This window comes from Hyperolius riggenbachi, chromosome 2, assembly GCF_040937935.1.
Source record: "Hyperolius riggenbachi isolate aHypRig1 chromosome 2, aHypRig1.pri, whole genome shotgun sequence".
Lineage (NCBI taxonomy): Eukaryota > Metazoa > Chordata > Amphibia > Anura > Hyperoliidae > Hyperolius > Hyperolius riggenbachi.
In genome coordinates, this window is record NC_090647.1 from 550,463,718 (window position 1) to 550,482,363 (window position 18,646).

Genomic DNA, 18,646 nt, shown 5'->3' on the forward strand with positions numbered 1-18,646 from the left:
GTGTGCCAGTGTGCAAGTGGCCTCAAAGTAGGTATCCTGAATAATTTACTACATTCTACTATTTGTCATTACAGGGCCTCTTTAACCTCCCTGGCGGTAAGCCCGAGCTGAGCTCGGGCTATGCCGCGCAGGGGGAGATCTCAGCCCCTGGTGGGGCGATTTTTATTCTGTAAATTGCTGTGCGCGCAGCCAGCACTTTGCTAGCCACGCGCACAGCTTGATCGCCGCCGCTCTGCGGCGATCGGCCGCACGCAGCGGCGAAAGAGGGCCCCCCCCCCGCCAGAGCCCTGCGCTGCCCGGACCAATGAGTTCCGGGCAGCGCTATGGGCTGGATCGGAGGTGTCTGACGTCAGGACGTCGGCTGACGTCCATGACGTCATCCCGATCGTCGCCATGGCGTCAGGAGAAGCCAAACAGGGGAACGCGTTGTATACGCGTTCCCCTGTTTGCTATAGATGCCGGCGACGATCGCACTAGAGGGACACATGCGCCCTCTAGTGGTGTTTCATGTAGCTACCACTCTGGTAGCTTTACATGAAACAAAAAAAAAAAATTAAAAAAAAAAGTTTTTTTGCCAATTTGGCAAAAAAAATTAACCGCCAGGGAGGTTAAGGTGGCCACACACGGTATAATTCTTTTTAAATTTTTTTTTCGATTTGATAAAACGGATCCAATTTTTTTGCTTGATTGAAAGCTCCAAGGAAGTTGTTTGAGGTACCACACATGTTTTTGAGATTGATACAATTTTGTGAAAAAAACAAAACAAAAACAGCAGAGACGAGCAACAAAATTGATACGTGGGATGGAAGGTCTCTCTTACCAAGAAAGGTTAGATAAACTGGGTTTATTTAGTGTAGAGAAAAGACGTCTTAGAGGAGATCTAAGTAACATGTATAAATACATCAGAGGGCAATATAAAAGCTTGGCGGATGAGCTTTTTGTCCCTAGGCCTTCTCAAAGGACTAGAGGACATGATCTGCGCATGGAGGAAAAACGTTTTAGCCATTTATTTAGGAAAGGGTCCTTTACAGTAGGAGTGAATAAGATGTGGAATGCATTGCCACAGGAAGTCGTTATGGCAAACTCTATACCTGCATTTAAAGGGGGCTTAGATGCTTTCCTTGCGTTGAAAGACATCCATGGCTACAATTACCAGGTAATGTCTAGTGATGTTGATCCAGGGATTTTATCTGATTGCCATCAGGAGTTGGGAAGGATTTTTTTTCCCTTTTGGGGATAATTGGACCATGCCTTGTAAGGGTTTTTCGCCTTCCTCTGGATCAACAGGGATATGTGAGGGAGCAGGCTGGTGTTGTACTTTGTTTTCTGGTTGAACTCGATGGACATATGTCTTTTTTCAACCCAAATAACTATGTAACTGTAGCATACATGGCAAAATGGTTGGCTGGATTGAAAAACATTTCACTCGATTTTTTTACATTAATACCTTTTTAATATGGATTAGAAATAAAATGAATACCTTTTTAATATGGATTTGAAATGAATGAAATTAAAGCTCACCCTTTTGCTAACTGGTGGCAACGATCACAGCACCATCCAATCAGTGCACTTTTTCAGTAGCAGTGACATCTGATAGGTCACTGCTACTGATCGATTGCAGTGATTGGTCCGATGATGGTGCCATGGTCCCGCCCGCAAAAGGAGCAATGGGCGTCAGTGATTGGCCGGTCTGGTGCCAGCACCCCCACCTGATTGGTCGCATGCCAAAGCTTCCAGTTCTAGAATTCCTCAAATGTATATGCAAGTCTGATATCAAAGCTATGGGAAGCAGGACTATTTTTATGCATAGACAAAAAGGGCAGCTACCTAGGACAACCTTTGCTAGAGACAGCATTGCACAGCCATGCAAAACACACTATTCTTTTACAGAAGTATTATACGGTACACTGCTGATTTATCTGATGGGGAAGAGTGGTACTTACAGTGATCCCTGAGTGAAAGCTCACCAAACCAGCCCAGCAATTTGTAATGACCCAAATGAACACTAACCATTAGCATAAAAATAGTGACCCGATTAGCATAAACTGGTGTGGCCCGAGTTCTTATTAGTGCGCTAATTAATACTTAAATTGTTTTACATTTGTTCTCTGCAATTAAATATCAGGTTACACACTGTTTCTATTTACATTTTACTCAGAATTCCATCACACTTATGAAAGGCTATGTGTGATGTGTGTCACTATTTAGGAAAGGATGAGCAAGCTTGTTTTTAGGCATAGACAAAGCAGGCAGATGCCTAGGGTGGCAGCTGCTTGCGGGGGCACCGAGGAGGTATTTGGTAGCAGAATGTGCTTTATGGAATTCTGATATACAACTGCTAGTTTGGGCAGTATTGTGGCGTAATGGTTAGCGCTCTTGCCTTGCAGCGCTGGGTCCCTGGTTTGTACCCCAGCCAGAACACTATCTGCACGGGTGTTTATATGTTCTCCCCGTGTCTGCATCAGGAGGGCCGCTAGGCCTAGGCAAACAAAGCAGCTACTTGAGGCCTCACCCATAGCAGGGGCCATGCTGTCAGGACTGCCCTGTCTGTGACACGTATGGCCAACACCGATTAGATTGTGAGCTCCTCTGAGTACAGTCAGTGACAAGACAATATATACTCTGTACAGCGCTGCTGAAGATGTCGGCGCTATATAAATACAAAAATAGCAATAATAAATAGAATTTTGTGAATTCTGATGCAAAATTAAGATTATGTGTAATTCGAGCGCAACACTATTCATCATTGGAAACCGATGGAAAGAGATTTCAAGGGGATTACTTTTGCATCCAACCCACAACTCAAAATAACCTTATTTAGCAATATTTCTGTTCACATTGAAATTTAAAAATGCAAAAGAAAAATGGTTTTTAACCACTTGCCGACTGCTCCACGCCAATTGGCGTAAACAGTGCGGCAGCCCCAGGACCACTCCACGCCCATTGGCGTGAACTGTCCACTATGGGGCTAGCAGGAGATCGCGCGCACGCTGCGCGCGCATCTCCTGCTCGGTGGGCGGAGCTCCGCCCCACCTTCAGTCTCCGTGCGGCGATCGCCGCTCGGGAGACTATTAGATTCGCCGTCTAACTGGTTTGTACAGCACTGCGATCAGCAGCAGCAGAGCCGGGACAAGGTCCTCCAGCACCCAAGGCTGAGACACCAAAGTGCGCCCCTCCATCCCTGCCACCCCAGCCATCAAACACTGATTGCTATTAGACTGAGGCGCCACAGGGCCCACAACCTCCCCAACACCTTAATATCTAGTTATATGGCTTGCAGTCACTGCCATGTATTCCCTTTTCTTATTTCTTTCTGCTTCAAACACAATTAGGAATGACAGCTGAATGAATTCTGCGCCCCCTCCTACACTGCGCCCTGAGGCTGGAGCCTCTCCAGCCTATGCCTCGGCCCGGCTCTGAGCAGCAGCGCTGTACTGGGGACAGCCGTGTGGCACGGCTGTCCCCCTGGAGGACAAGAGAGCGATCGGCTCTCATAGGCAGAAGCCTATGACAGCTGATCGCGTGATTGGCCGGCAGTGGAGAGGGAGAGAGGGAGGGAGGGAGAGAGGGAGGGAGGGAGGGAGAGAGGGAGGGAGGGAGGGAGGGAGAGAGGGAGGGAGGGAGGGAGGGAGGGAGGGAGGGAAAGTGAAAATAAAAAATAGTAAAGTTCATTGAAAATAACATACATAAAAGTTTATTAAAAAATAAATAAACAATGTGGGGGCGATCAGAGAGCTCTGTTGGTGGGGAGAAAAGGAGGGGGAATCACTTGTGAGCTGAGTTGTACGGCCCTGCAGCTTTGCCTTAAAGATGCAGTGGCCCAATTAAGTAAAAATGGCCTGGTCACTAGGGGGGGTTAACACCGCAGTCCTCAAGTGGTTAAACTCTCATTTTTCTGAGTTTAAAAAACATTTTTCCTTTGCAATTTTAAAATCGATTTTCTCAAAATCTACAAGGCCTTTTTGAAAAATTATTTTTTTGACTTGTACTCTTCTTCTTGATATGTGTAGCAATATTGGTGACAATGGCATGTATGGGAGGTTTTGCTATTTACCACTGAAGTCGGCACAAAATGACGTGAAAATTGTGCCAAATTGCAAAATAACGGTTCCTGATTACATTTACACATGAAGTTAATTTCGTTTTTTTCCTGAAATTTCACATTACGATTTTGCATTGTAATTGCGAATTATGATGCGTAGTTACATTTATACTAAATTCGTGCTTATCACTAGCAGATTGTGCCTGATTATTAGGCCTCTGTAGAAACTGTTGCTATGGCAGCACCAGGGTGGTAATTTGGGTGTTCCGTTAAATTGCGGCTACGGCAGGCGCCAGATATAATATAGTGGAACTGTTATATTGAGTGGCGGCGGAACGCTAATTTAGACAATGGTTACATAGCAGTTATGACGTGTACAGTTAAATTGCGGCAGTAACGGGCACCAGAGCTCCACTATACTATAGCCAGACTCCGGCTTAATAATATAGCGTCGGTAGTGGCGACAGGAAGGTAATTTGTGTTCCGGATAAATTGCCCCTACTATAACACTGAAGGTTAAATTGCGACTTTAGCCTGGAAGCAGGGGCGTAACTAGACATCACTGGGCCCCCTCCGCGAAACTTTGGATGGGCCCCCCCCCTCACCCCCCTCGCTTTCTGCACAGGAAAACTGAGGACCAATGTGTTTTTCCCATGCAGATAAAAACACTTAGAGTAAGGCCCCGTTCCCACTTGCGTTTTGGCAAGTAAACGGACCGGATCCTGATCGGATCCTGACCTGATCCTGACCTGATCCTGATCAGAACCATACGGTTCCTTCCGATCCGGATCCGATCCGTTTGTATCAGGCATGCATCAGGCTGCCATCCGGATCCGTGGGTAAAAAATAGTTAAATATAAATAAAAAAATGTTGGGGTCAGCAGAAGGTGCACCTGGTGCACCTGTAGAATCAGGTTCCTCCGCTGTAGGCCTCACCTCCACCTCCGACATTCAGCCAAACAGCTCCAGCACGTCTGTCACTGCTGCTCCACTCCAGACATGCTTGGCCCATGTGTCCCCATCCGAAATGGCCGCTTGGATACGCATAGGAAGTGAGGTAGAACGTCAGGTTTTTGTAGGCAGTGTGTTCTGTGCCTTCCGTTTCCCATTGGTTTCTGTGTTCCGGATGGTGCTGTCAGGCTCAGGTCAGGCTCCGGTCAGGATGCGTGGGCCGGAGATACGGACCCAAAAAATAGCGCATGTTGGAAAAGAGTCCGGAGTCCGGATCCGGTCCGGCTCCATACTGTACGGAACGTACGTATGTGAACGTCCGCATAGCCTTTGCATTGCTATGCGGAACGTACGTTCCGTTTGTACAGTATGCGGTCCGGATCAGATCCGGAAAATCCGGATAGCGAACGCTAATGTGAACCAGGCCTTAAAGGAAACATCAGGCAATCTATGCTACCCCCAGATCTACTTACCCGGGGCTTCCTCCAGCCCCTTGCAGCCGACAAGTCCCTCGTTTCCAGTACATACATACACACAGCCGTATTATTTTACTACATGAGAGCACATGCTATATGGAGGAACAAAAATGACATGCTGAACATAAGATACAGTAACAATGTAACTTTGGCAAAACATTCAGAAAGTCACTGATTGATACTGTTATTACGGGATCTTGGACTCCGTCTCCATGTGAGACAGCAAGCTCTCAATGAGGCAGCAGTCAGACATCAATCTCCCCACTCCACTGTGTTGTAAAAGTAATTAGAGCCATAAGGTCATTAGCCTGTGTGTGTAATAAGAATCTAGGAATCCTTTCGGAGTGATTGCTGAAAAGGGAAAGTCTACAACTCCTTTTCAAAATGTGACTCTTTTGTTTGTAAGGTTGTACATGAAGTCATCAGAACTTTGCAGCAGTGAGAGACACATGTTTTTTACAAACGCTAGGGAGCAGGGACAGTGTACAAATTCCAAAGTGTGTATGATTCCTTATCTGTGTGGTGGACACATGCAGTTAATATAACAATGGTGTGAGAGCAGAATACGTTTTTTCTCTCCATGCCCTTAGCTGTCAGTCTCTCAAACTTTTCCCCCTACGGGCCCCCTGTTGCTTCTGGGCCCCCCTGCAGAGGCATCCCTTGCAGGGTCTATTGTTACGCCCCTGCCTGGAAGGTATCCTTTAATGGGCACTCAGTTATTTACAAGAACTTACGTCTAGCTAAGCTAAATATTGCAGAGTCACCAGGATCCGGTACCAGCGGGAATCACCTGATGCCGGATACAGGTGCGTGCCGGTCGCTTGAGCAACCGGCCTATAAAACAGCACAAACCTCCCCCCCACCCAAATAATCACCAAGCCTCCAGCGACATCTTGCAGCCTTCTTCTTGCTCCTAGCGGCTTTCCTGCTTCCCCCTGCATGCAAGCTGGCATGTCACCTGACCTGCATTGGATCACATGATACGCTGATAGCCGTGCATGGACGGTGGAAGCCGCTAGGAGCCAAGGAAGGCTGCAGGACATCGCTGGAGGCTAGGTGAGTATTTAAAGTCAAACTGAAGTGAAAAAAGCTCATGACATAATGAATTGGTTGTGTAATACAGATAATTAATGGAACATTAGTAGCGAAGAAAATAGTGTCATATTTTTTTTTTCAGGTATATAGCTTTTTTTTTATAAAATTGCATCATTCTCTAATAATTGCAGTTTCCACAATACACTCAGCATTTTATATGATTTCACAGAGCAGGCTACCGTCCCTTTGAACTTTTCTCTGCAGAAACAAAAACATAAACAAAGAAGGAACAATGAGAGGCAGTTGAGATAAGTGCTTCAAAAGACTGCGCTGTCCATGACTTTATAAAGTCTCAGAGCTCACAGAAGCTCTCTTGCATAGATAACTACTGAAGTTTCTTAACTCTTCCTGTGCTGGAAACAATATAAGACGCATATCTGTGCTAATAATGTTTTATTTCTTAGCAGTACTACACATACAATGCATTATATCATAAAGTGAACCAGAAACAAAGCACCCTCATGTATTTTACCATATATATCAGTGGGGACATTAGAGAAAACACCTACCCTGCTCTCTGTTTCATCCTTCACTGCTCAGCCTGCTTGTTATTAGCCCTGATAAAATCCCCGACTGAGCATTCAATCTGGCTTTGCTCAGGAAACATTATAGCTGAGTCATTATAGCAGAGCCAGAAGGGGGCAGGCTTGGGCTTGAAAAGACATCAGAGAAGACAGACTCGGCTATAATGATTCCTGAGCAAAGCCAGACTGAATGCTCAGTTAGGGATTTTATCAGGGCTGTTAACAAGCAGGCTGAGCAGTGAAGGATGAAACAGAGAGCAGGGTAGGTGATATATATGGTAAAATACATGAGGGTGCTTCGCCTCTGGTTCACTTAAGTTTATTTTCACTTCAGATTCCCTTTAAAAGGCTGCGAATGCCCCAAAAAAACAAAGTCCCTATTACCCCTCAGGCATGCCGGTTAGTTAAGACTTCCAGTTGCCTGAGTTTCAGATAACAGGCATGCCGGTTAGTTGAGACTTCCAGTTGCCTCAGTTTCAGATAACAGGGACTTTGCTGTATTCAGTTTTTACTCCTAGCTTTTTGATTTAGTTATTGCGAATAGGAATTTATAGCATATTATGACCGCGCAGAATACCCATGTACCTTGCTCTTTTTAATGTGTGAGTTTTTATTTTATAGCGCTCCTTTTCACAGAAAGTTATGGTCACATTAATAAATCAGTTGTCCGCGGTTCGCGACTCGCGAGATATCCGATTTGGGGCTTAATGCACTAAATCCTGGTTAGTGCCTTTAACAGCTGTGTTTGTATCAGATAGTTTTAGGATTCCGCTGACTTCCTCCCATCTCATTACTATTCACTTACATTTAACGCACACGAGATGTTTTATGTTAATTCTGCGCATAAATTATACCTGGGAAAGTGCGCATAAATTGAGTAGGGATTGCCAAATGATTCAGGGCGGCTTTTCAGCTGCTGGCAGAGCTTTCTTTGTGCGCGACTTAAAAGCAGATTTTCACAGAGTATTACATAAGCGTGTCTCCCGAGTTATGTCAGCATTGGCAAACCATTTTCAAATAAATGTTTTCTCCCTCATTTATTTATCTATCTTCTATATACCGTATATAACATCAGATGTATGTATGTATGCAGGGGCGTAACTAGAAATCACTGCCTCCCACCCCCCCACCCCAGGAATAGATGCCCCAAGTATTGATAGCCAGGTTTAGGTGACCCCAGTATAGCCAGGTTTAGGTGCCCCCGGTATAGCCAGGTTTAGGTGCCCCCAGTATAGCCAGGTTTAGGTGACCCCAGTATAGCCAGGTATTGGTGCCCACAGTATAGCCAGGTATTGGTGTCATCAGTATAGCCAGGTATAGGTGCCCTCCGTATAGCTTGGTATAGATTCCCCCCAGTATTGCTAGGTATGGGCACCCCCAGTATAGCCAGGTATAGGTACCCACGGTATTGCCAGTTATAGGTGCCCACAGTATAGCCAGGCATGGGTATCCCCAGTATGAACAGGTATAGGTGCCCACAGTATAGCCAGGTAAGGGTATCCCCAGTATGAACTGGTACAGGTGCCCACAGTATAGCCAGGTATAAGTGCCCTTAGTATAGCTAAGTATAGGTGCCCACAGTATAGTCAGGTACAGGTCCCTACAGTATAGCCAGGCATGGGTACCCTGCAGTATAGCCAGGTATAGGTGCCCACAGTATAGCCAGGCATGGGTATCCCCAGTATGAACAGGTATAGGTGCCCACAGTATAGCCAGGCATGGGTATCCCCAGTATGAACAGGTATAGGTGCCCACAGTATAGCCAGGTATAGGTGCCCACAGTATAGCCAGGTATAGGTGCCCCACAGTATAGCCAGGTATAGGTGCCCACAGTATAGCCAGGTATAGGTGCCCCACAGTATAGCCAGGTATAGGTGCCCACAGTATAGCCAGGTGTAGGTGCCCCACAGTATAGCCAGGTATAGGTGCCCCAGTATAGCCAGGTATAGGTGCCCCAGTATAGCCAGGTATAGGTGCCCCACAGTATAGCCAGGTATAAGTGCCCACAGTATACCCAGGTATAGGTGCCCCACAGTATAGCCAGGTATAGGTGCCCCAGTATAGCCAGGTATAGGTGCCCCAGTATAGCCAGGTATAGGTGCCCCACAGTATAGCCAGGTATAGGTGCCCCACAGTATAGCCAGGTATAAGTGCCCACAGTATAGCCAGGTGTAGGTACCCACGGTATAGCCAGGTATAGGTGCCCCACAGTATAGCCAGGTATAGGTGCCCACAGTATAGCCAGGTATAGGTGCCCCACAGTATAGCCAGGTATAAGTGCCCACAGTATACCCAGGTATAGGTGCCCCACAGTATAGCCAGGTATAGGTGCCCCAGTATAGCCAGGTATAGGTGCCCCAGTATAGCCAGGTATAGGTGCCCCACAGTATAGCCAGGTATAGGTGCCCCACAGTATAGCCAGGTATAGGTGCCCACAGTATAGCCAGGTATAGGTGCCCTCAGTATAGCCAGGTATAGGTACTCTCAGTATAGCCAGGTATAAGCGCCCTCAGTATAGCCAGGTATAGGTGCCCCACAGTATAGCCAGGTATAGGTGCCCCACAGTATAGCCAGGTATAGGTGCCCCACAGTATAGCCAGGTATAGGTGCCCACAGTATAGCCAGGTATAGGTGCCCTCAGTATAGCCAGGTATAGGTACTCTCAGTATAGCCAGGTATAAGCGCCCTCAGTATAGCCAGGTATAGGTGCCCCACAGTATAGCCAGGTATAGGTGCCCCACAGTATAGCCAGGTATAGGTGCCCCACAGTATAGCCAGGTATAGGTGCCCCACAGTATAGCCAGGTATAGGTGCCCACAGTATAGCCAGGTATAGGTGCCCCACAGTATAGCCAGGTATAGGTGCCCCACAGTATAGCCAGGTATAGGTGCCCCACAGTATAGCCAGGTATAGGTACCCACGGTATTGCCAGGTATAGGTGCCCACATTATAGCCAGGTATAGGTGCCCACAGTATAGCTAAGTATAGGTGCCCACAGTATAGCCAGGTATAGGTGCCCCACAGTATACCCAGGTATAGGTACCCACGGTATTGCCAGGTATAGGTGCCCCACAGTATACCCAGGTATAGGTGCCCCACAGTATAGCCAGGTATAGGTACCCACGGTATTGCCAGGTATAGGTGCCCACATTATAGCCAGGTATAGGTGCCCACAGTATAGCCAGGTATAGGTGCCCACAGTATAGCCAGGTATAGGTACCCACGGTATTGCCAGGTATAGGTGCCCACATTATAGCCAGGTATAGGTGCCCACAGTATAGCCAGGTATAGGTGCCCACAGTATAGCCAGGTATAGGTGCCCACAGTATAGACAGGTATAGGTGCCCTCAGTATAGCCAGGTATAGGTGCCCCACAGTATAGCCAGGTATAGGTGCCCACAGTATAGCCAGGTATAGGTGCCCCACAGTATAGCCAAGTATAGGTAGCCAGTTAGGTGGCCCAGGCCCAGGGGTGCAGCGCATGAGGAAGGGCCACACACAGCAGCGAGCAGGGGAGCTACTCCTCCCCTCCCTCACCTCGGGCTCCCCCCTCCAGCATTGAACGGCAGCAGCAAGTGGGCAGGGAACAGGGAATGTGGACATACATCTTCAGTATTCCACGTGACGGAGGTCCGGTCTTCTCTGATAAAAAGGAAGTTGCGTCAGACACTAACAGAGAACAAACCTCCATCGCATAGAACACGATGTATGTCTGTGTTGCCTGTTCCCTGCCCACTTGCCACTACCGATCAATGCTGGAGAGGGGAGCGCTGAAGGGGGAGCCCGAGGTGAGGAGGGGAGTGGGCCTCCTCCCCACTGTTGTTTGGCCATTGCTCTTCCCTCATGCGCTGCGCCCCCTCTTGCCTCCTAAAACGGCCCAAGGCGGGCCCCAGGCCCCCCCGCAGCTGCATCCCTTGCAGGGGCGATTGCTATGCCCGTGTGTGTGTGTGTGTGTGTGTGTGTGCCGCCATCACTTGAAAACGCCTTGACCTATTTGAATGAAACTTGGTATACAGATTCCTTACTACCTGGGATGATGTATTCTGGGGGTCTCGCGTCCCCCCTGCACACCTGGGCGGAGCTTCAAACAGCCAATCAGATTTCACCTATTCATGTCAATGAGAAAAATGTAAAAGGCTGCCATTCTCACAGTAATCAAGCCAGAGTCCCCACACATGGCACAGTTGGGACCTTGGCGACTGAGGTGAAAAATTCAGGGAAAGTGGGCGGAGCATAAAACAGGCAATCAAATTTGAGCAATGGGAAAATGTAAATTGCAGCCATTCTTACACTGTTAATCGTAGGGTTTTTAAACTTGACACAGTTGGTCACTGGGTGACTGGGATTAATATTCAGAAAATGCACCTATTGCTTTTCAAGGGGAATATTGAAACTGCTGCCATTCTTACACAGTTAATGGCAGAGACCTTAAACCTGATTGAGACGGTCATTACGTGACTGGGGTTCAAATTCAGAAAAAGAGGGAGGAGCCACATACAGCCAATAAGATTTTTTTATTTCAATGGGAAAATTTTAATTATTGATGTAAGGACCCCAAATCTCAAAAACTTGATCATTGAGTGACTGTGAAGTTAGAAAAAGTGGGTGGAGCCAAATACATACCCAGGCAATGCTGCGTCTTCCGCCAGTATATATATATATATATATATATATATATATATATATATATACTGTATATATGTATTTACAAAATAATCAGTACTGCTTTTGTTTAATACAATTTTAAAGAACACTGAAAACAACCAAAAAGTGAGTCCAAAAAAGTCCAAAATTCAGTCATTTATCCAATTTTCATCATGTATAACACATGTATCGATCAGAGCCTATATGTAAGTAAGGAACTGCCAGTATATATTTATTTTTTAATATTATTATGATTAATAAACTTTATTTATATAGCGCCAACTTATAACACAAGATAGGGGAGACATTACAACATTAAACAATGTTATGCAGGGACATTACAGGGTTTAATAATGATACACATTATAGTGATACTACAATAAAGTATGGTGTACAGATTGCAGTATAAGGATAAATATAGCAGGTGAGTCACTGAGTCCATATGGGGGCGGGGAAGAGTACGCAGGAACGAGGGACCTGCCAGATAGGCTTACAATCTAAGCATATATACATGCAGAGCTGGGACAAAGTCCTCCAGCGCCCAAGGCTGAGACACCAAAGTGCGCCCCGCCCATCCCTCCCACCCCAGCCTTCACACACTGATTGCTATTAGACTTATGCTGGGAATACACGATGCGTTTTTGCGTTCGTTTTTGCCGTCGTTTTTGCTTTCGATCGATTCTACTCTCGATTGACTGCTCGATTCCCCTCTCGATTCCTTATCTTTTCTTATTCACTTGAATGAGGAGAATCGAAACGAAAGTAGAATCGACCAGATCCAACAGGTTGGAATTTATCTATCGAACCCATCTATCTAAAGTAAAAACTTAACGTGTATTCCCAGCATAAGAGGTGCCCCACGGCCCTCAAACCCTTAATCTCTAGTTATCTGGCTTGGAATCACTGCTATGTATCTACTTTCTTATTTCTCTCTGCTTCAAGCACAATAGGGGAATGATAGCTGAGTGAGATGGGCGCCCCCTCCTGCACTGCGCCCTGAGGCTGGAGCCTCTCTTGCCTCTGCCTGGCCCTGCTCCGCCCCCTCCTACACTGCGCCCTGAGGCTGGAGCCTCTCTCGCCTCTGCCTGGCCCTGCTCCGCCCCCTCCTACACTGCACCCTGAGGCTGGAGCCTCTCTTGCCTCTGCCTTGGCCCGACCCTGTATACATGTACTGTATGTATAGTAGATGTGACTTGGATAAACATCTTGATGTTTATCCAAATTATTGCATTGTGGTGTTTTGTTTTCTTACATATTTTTTTTTTTTTTTACACAAATCCTTGGTTTAGTTTGTGGCACTATTTAGGCCTTGATCTGTGACATTGGATTTCTAGGTGATATATCATTCACAGTATACCGACTGCCAAAATGATCTTATAAAACGCAAATTGCCCTAATGAATGGTATAATTTACTTCAGCGCTTTATTGCAGCTATAAAAGTAATTGTCATAATTATCATTTCATGGCTTCCCTATTGTTTACCTAATAACTGCAGCAAACAGAGCGGTAACCTAGATAGAGACTTGTACAATAAACACATAGTAAATGAGCTAACATTTGTAAAACAGAGAGTTACGGCCATCAGAAGGATCATCAATTCCCCCCCCCCCCTCCCCCAATTGTGTGTGTACCCCGATCATGATCTGCTACCACTGCTGTAGCCTAGGGTCAGCTTCCTAGGGTCAAGTCAGTTGCCTCGCCAGCATATATTTGAGATGCGGGAGGAAACCAGACATCCTGGTGGAAACCCACACAAACACGTAAAACATATCAAGTTCAGGAAGATAGTGGTTAGGACAGGAATTGAACCTAGAAGTCCAGTGCTGCAAGACACGAATGCTAGCGCCAACACGCACGCCATGCACGCACGCACGCACGCACGCACGCACGCACGCACGCACGCGCACACACACACACACACACACACACACACACACACACACACACACACACACACACACACACACACACACACACACACACACACACACACACACACACACACACACACACACACACACACACACACACACACACACACACACACGGGTCATCGGTTTCCAATGAATCAATCAAGGAAACATTTTATATATTTTAGAAACACTGTATCTTCTGATTATTTCTCCACATAATCACATCCTGTATTAAAGCATTTATAATATATTTTTACAAGGTTTTCAATCCCTTTGTTGTATTAGCATCTCTCCTCATCTATGGGTTGGAGGAATTCTTTGGGAGGAGGGAAGGGCTTGATGTTAATGCTGCTGAACAAACAGTTACCGGCATTCTGCAGTCATGTGCAAGTAGTGCAGGGAGAGAAAAGATTAACCAGACATATGCAAATTACATTATGTAGCAGAAAAAAGCAACTGGCTGTTACTTTCTGGACATAGTTATGTCACTGACTGCCCCCAGAGGAGCTCACACTCTAATCCTACCATAGTCATAGTCTATTGTCCTACCATATTATTAATATGTATTTCTATAGCACTTACATCTTCTGCAGCACTTTACAGAGTACATAGTCATGTCACTGACTGCCCCCAGAGGAGCTCACAATCTAATCCTACCATAGTCATAGTCTATTGTCCTACCATATTATTATTATGTATTCATATAGCACTGACATCTTCTGCAGCACTTTACAGAGTACATAGTCATGTCACTGATTGCCCCAGAGGAGCTCACACTCTAATCCTACCATAGTCATAGTCTATTGTCCTACCATATTATTATTATGTATTCATATAGCACTGACATCTTCTGCAGCACTTTACAGAATACATAGTGATGTTACTGACTGTCCTCAGACGAGCTCACACTCTAATCCTACCATAGTCATAGTGTAATGTCCTACCATATTATTATTATGTATTTATATAGCACTGACATCTTCTGCAGCACTTTACAGAGTACATAGTCATGTCACTGACTGTCCTCGGAGGAGCTCACAATCTAATCCTACCATAGTCATTGTGTAATGTCCTACCATATTATTATTATGTATTTCTATAGCACTGACATCTTCTGCAGCACATTACAGAGTACATTGTCATGTCACTGACTGTCCTCTGAGGAGCTCACACTCTAACCCACCATAGTCATAGTGTAATGTCCTACCATATTATTATTATGTATTTATATAGCACTGACATCTCCTGCAGCACTTTACAGAATACATAGTCATGTCACTGACTGTCCTCAGAGGAGCTCACAATCTAATCCTACCATAGCCATAGTCTAATGTCCTACCATATTATTATTATGTATTTATATAGCACTGACATCTTCTGCAGCACTTTACAGAGTACATAGTCATGTCACTGACTGTCCTCAGAGGAGTTCACAATCTAATCCTATAATAGTCATAGTCTAATGTCCTACCATATTATTATTATGTACGCATATAGTCTGTGTTTTGAATGAATGATATTGACCATGTCTGTCATTGTAACTTCTCTGTTAAGTATTTATTTGTACAACAACACCACCACAGAAGACCGTTGCCTCTATAAAACTTAATAATAATTATTATGCCTTTATAAGAACGATGAAGTTTTCTGTGGTGCTTTACAAAATACACAGAACAACTCTTGTCACTGACTGTCCTCAGAGGGGCTCACAATCTAATCCCAGCCATAGTCATAGCCTGATGGGACATATTGTATATTATTATTATGCATTTATGCAGCGCTGACATTTTCCGCAGAGGCTTACAGAATACACTGAATTATTCATGGAGTAAAGCTATGCGACGACGTCTCCATACGGCAAATGATCTCTTACTCTGCAGGAGGAAATTGATAAGGGAGTGGCTATCGTTTTACCAGCTTACAAACACTCTCTTTCAATGAAATTTCAGCAAAAACTTGTTTCAGATCGATCTAACACAGGTATAGACAAATTTGGCCCTCCAGCTGTTATGGAACTACAAGTCCCACAATGCATTGCAGCAGTCTTACAGCCACAGTCATGACTCATAAAAGCAAATGCATTGTGGGACTTGTAGTTCCTTTACAGCTGGAGGGCCAAGTTTGCCCATGCCTGATCTAACAGCTGCCTTGTAACGATCGGTGTAACACAGAGAGAATCTGATTCTTGGCCATCTGCAGTATCCCCAAGAATACAGATATACCTGATTATTGGGGATTTGCAGTATCGCCAATAATCAAATATGACTAACCTCTGGATACCTGAGTAATATGAGTGTTTGGTGCAACAGTAATACTTTGAGGAGAATACCTGGGGAACAGGTATCAGGGCAGTAGGTAATACTGTCCTGGAGAACAAGTACCTTCCAGTAACCTGGGACTCTCCCGAAGGGAGGAGCCAGGCTAGGGGTAGGAAGGACCAGAGCATGAGTGACACTAAAGACAGAATGTCACTGACTGATCTGTGAACTATCTCTTAACTGAGAAGATAGTTCTCGAGGTCGGGCAAGCCAGGTCGGCAACACACGGACAGACAAAGTACAAAGACAGGAGACTGATTCGGTAATCCTAAGGCACGCAGGGTTTGGCAACAGAGTGTCAGAAATAGCGAAGTACCGAATCAGTAATCAGAAGAGTGGTCAGGAAAGCAGAAAGTCATAACAGATAATAAACAATGCCTAGTCTTGGGTGTGAGCTCCGTGATCATCAACACCCTGGAACTAGTCTGAGGCAGGGGACACACTTGTCTTTCAGTTTTCTGCGCGCGTTTTCCTGCATACTTTTTCTGCACACCAAGTGTGTTTCCATGCAGGAAAACGCGCGCGTTTTTTCACAGCAGCGGATGTAATTGATAGAGAAAACTGCCAAAATGTGCTGAACCAGGATGCAGAATGTCAGTTTTTTTTTCTGCGTACGAACAACACAGTAAGTGTGCACTAGCCCATTGATTAACATGAGTTCTCAGTTTTTCTGTGCAGAAAACGCGTACGAAAACTGTCAAGTGTGTTCCCTGCCTGAAGTATAACAGAATGGTAATACAGATTCCTAGACTTGGGTGTGAGGTCCTTGATCATCAACACCCTGGAACTAGTCTGAAGTATAACAGAATGGTAATACAAGTCCCTAGGCTTAGGTGTGAGGTCCGTGATCATCAACACCCTGGAACTAATCTGAAGTATAACAGAATGGTAATACAAGTCCCTAGGCTTAGGAGTGAGGTCCGTGATCATCAACACCCTGGAACTAGTCTAAAGTATAACAGAATAACAACACAGATTCTGACAAAAGGTCTTAGTGCTTCCACGTAGTGATCGCAACGGCAGACAACCAGAGAATGACCAGCACCCAGTATATATAGTAAAGCGCTCTACAGCGCCTCCCCTAAGTGCTGGACCAATGGGAACTGGTTGAATCGTCAGCTGACTGGCTTGGTCAGCTGACTCCCTTCTGGCTGTCATAAAAGTTCTGCCTATCAGTCCCAGCCACACCAGACGTGTTGTAAAGCACCCGCCGCGCTGGACGCGGAACTGGCTGCACCGCTATCAGAGCATGCGGCGGTTTCTCCGCGTTCAGCCATACTAGTGGATGTAGGCCTACGCGTGCAAACCGCCGCATTGAACGCGGAATCAGCCGCCTTGTTCTGAGTACACGCGGCGGCTTTTCCGCGTTTTCTCACATGCCTTTCTTGCTTTGTACCGATCGATGCAATTCACAGCTACATGTAGTCTTCTGCTCAAAATTTTTGGGTCATTCATAATTAATTTGAGCATAACAGTAATTATTTCCATAATGTCGTGATAATGCATAACTACATAAAAATTCAAAACTTCTTTCTATGGGAATGAGTAAAAAAATGAGTAAAAAAAAAAGTTGTTTTTTTTTCAAAAAGATCTTGAAATTTTAAAAAAATTAAAAGAAAAATTGGTTTATAAGATTTTGCTGCAGTACACTTTAACCACTTAATGATTTTTGGACAGTATATCTACGCCTCCGGAGACTTCGTCATAGCTCCAGGGTGTATATATACATAGCTTGCCGCAATCGCCATTGCGGGCGCTCTCCTGCGCGTTCTCATCGCTGCCTGTTAGATCAGTGAATATGAACTGTGTACTAAGTGCCTGTGATCAATGATCACACCGACATTGATAAGATGCCGGTGGTCATAGACAAAAGCAAAAGTAAAACATACACACATTACTTCCTCTGTGAGCTGTATGTGTGTATGGGGGGGGGGGGGGGGGGGGGGGGCACAGGGCATCTAGTGGCCAAATAGCAAAATTACTCCTACAATGCATTAAATAAAAATACATAAAATACACAATTAATTAACACCTTGCGGGAGGTTCCCACAGTTACCAAAATAGAATACGAAAAAAGAAAAAAAAAAGTGACATTTGAAAAAAATACTTAAATAGTTTCCTTAGGGACTCTTTTTTTTAATATGTATGTCATTAAGGTATTTACTGTTATTTTTACAAATAAGGGCTTAGGTAGGTAAGGTAATTAGTAACAGACGCAAAACAGAAAAAATACACCTTTATTTCCAAATAAAATATTGCCGTCATAGATTGAACTAGGGACATCATTGAAATGGTGTAATAACTGGGAAAAATTAGCAAATAAAATGTGTGGGTTTTATACACAGTAGTGTGTTTTATTTTAAAAATATAAAGGCCGAAAACTGAGAAATAATTAATTTCTTTCCATTTTTGTCTTATTATTCCCATTAACCTCCTTGGCGGTAAGCCGCGCAGGAGGTTTTCTCCGGCCCTGCTGGGCCGATTTGTTTAATTTTTTTTTTTTGCTGCACGCAGCTAGCACTTTGCTAGCTGCGTCAGCACACCGATCGCCGCCGCCCCGCGCTCGATCGCCGCTATCCGTCGCGCCGCACACCCCCCCCCAGACCCCGTGCGCTGCCTGGCCAATCAGTGCCAGGCAGCGCTGAGGGGTGGTTCGGGTCTCCCAATGACGTCCCGACGTCG